Genomic DNA, 2,262 nt, shown 5'->3' with positions numbered 1-2,262 from the left:
ATCTGCTCCCAGCTTCACTGCCAGGCCCCGCCAGGCAAGGATCAGCACTATCCAAAAGAAACATAATGCCAGCCATTTCAGTGGCTTAAAATTTTCTTGTAACAACTTCATGAAAAAATAAGAAGAAGCAAGTGAAATTAATTTTAAGAATATATCTCATTTAATCCAATGTTTCTTTTTTAACTTTATTAAAATACTGAGTTTATTTCACATGTGTATTTTTGTCTCCTCACCATTTCCATTTGTCTGACTACTGCTACTACTATGTCCTATCAGAACATTCCATACATACTTAAAACCAAGTGAGGGGTGGAGTTCCATCTTTAAAACTAGACAGGCATTTTGGACAACACATTCTTGGCAATGGAACTTGGACAACATTCATCAGACTCAGTAGGGAAAGTTCTCACTCTGCATTATAAAAAGGACAGCCAGATATCAACCATTATAGAAATGAAATAAGACGGAAAATTTTAACAAAGTGCTTGAACTGTTTTCTTAAAGAGACTTCCTCCCCTGCCAGAGACCTGGAATAGCTTCCCAATTAGTCATCCGGAAGCAATTCACATAATTGATGAGCTTGGCTTCCACTTTGGGAAGAGAACCATTTGATACTTGCTTGCATTTTTGCTTTCATGTCTTCTATAGAACTAAGTCCTTTTGGTGTTTTAGGAACTTTTTCCTATTTTTTTGACAGATTCTTGATCTTTTGGTCTAGATATTGATGGTTTTGAGTCTTTTTCATTCTGGTTTGAATATTGTGCATTTTTGGCTGGGGTATCTCCTAAAGATTTCCTGACTGGTGATTTTTCTTCAGCTTTTTCACCATCAAAATCACCATCAGCAGCAAGTTTTACCTTTTTTCTTCAGAACCTGGCTACCATGTTCAAGGTAGCCACGTCCACATCCAGGGGCAGAATGCTTCCCAGACATAGGAGTTTCACACCCTCCTCCTCATCATCTTCTGACTCTGCATCTTCCTCCACAGCCACCAAGTGCCTTCCACTCCTATGCTCCGGCCCTGAGCCACACTTCAGCCGTAAGACCAGGGGTGGTGGAATATCAAAGCCCCCAAGGGAAACTGTTGCTGTATAGACATTTTCAAAGTTGCGGGTGTTCCTTTAATAGGACGCCTTCATCATTCATTGCTTCTGCTTCAGCAATGTGCCGTTCATGCTTGGCACCAGCCCCCAAACTGACCATTTTTCCCCCTATATTTATTTATTTATTTTTAATTTTATATATTTTTCACATCATTTCTCATTTTTGTGCAATGTATGCATTTCCATCTTGGTTATAGTCCATGTGAAATTCCCAGCACCCATTTACCTGTGAACTATCACCATGGTCCCTTGTGCTCAGTGAAATAAACCAAAAAGAAAAAAAAAAATACCGAATGGTCTCACTTATAGTAGGAATGTAGAGGAGCCAAATAAAGGATCAGGAAAAAAAAACTAATTATAATAAAGTGAAAATCAAAATCAATAGGCAACTGTAAACCAGAGACATACTGCAGGGGAGGGGTGAGGGAGATGGGAGTAGGATCAAACTGACCTTTTTTAAAGGTAACTGGGGCTCATTTTCATCTTTTGCCACCTTAAAGTGATCATCTCTGTCAGCCTTTAGTTCACAACTGAAAAGATAGTTCTGGGGCCTCAGGGAGATCATGTCCATGTGCATGGAAACTTCCAGGGGTGGCGGCACACACTTAGGTGGGAGAGAAGGTGATGGAGATAAACCACTGCTATCCCGGAGTCATCTTTCTGGGATGGAATCATACCAGGGTTCATTTAACCCAATATAGCTTAAATTACATCATTTCAACATGTCATCAAAATAACACTACATTCCTTTTTCACACTAAATCTTTGAAATCTGTGTGTATTTTACTTGCCTCGACTCCTGTGACTAGCAGCTATTCCATTGGCCAGCACAAGTTTCTGAATTCCCTGTTCTTTTACAGGCAGGCTGAGGACTCTTGCACTAATTTTATTTTTTTTAATTTTTTTTAAATAATAAATTTTATTTTTATATTCCCCCATACAATTGCAAACGCCCCATTCTGACCCCAATCCTTCCCCTCCCGCCCCCCGCCCCCCAAAAAGTGTCTCTGGTTCATAGTTTTTTGTTGATTTTGATTTTCACTTTCTTATATTCATTTTCCTGGTCCCTTATTTAAGTTTTCTAGATTCCTGCTATGAGTGAGACCATCCGGTATTTTTCTTTTTCTTTTTGGCTTATTTCGCTGAGCATGAGCCCTTC

General features: G+C 39.4%; 1 pseudogene across 1 annotated transcript; it reads right to left on the bottom strand.

Moving 5' to 3' along the window:
- Nucleotides 1-498: 498 nt before the first annotated feature.
- Nucleotides 499-1,146, bottom strand: LOC311187877 (nucleophosmin-like; annotated as a pseudogene). The gene has a single exon. The product of its transcript is annotated as a nucleophosmin-like (transcript).
- Between the last annotated feature and the right edge of the window lie 1,116 nt (nt 1,147-2,262).

Source organism: Talpa europaea (assembly GCF_964194135.1).
Source record: "Talpa europaea genome assembly, chromosome: X".
Classification (NCBI taxonomy): Eukaryota; Metazoa; Chordata; class Mammalia; order Eulipotyphla; family Talpidae; genus Talpa; species Talpa europaea.
The sequence above is the reverse complement of the archived record's forward strand: the minus strand, read 5'-3'. Positions and strand labels throughout refer to the sequence as shown.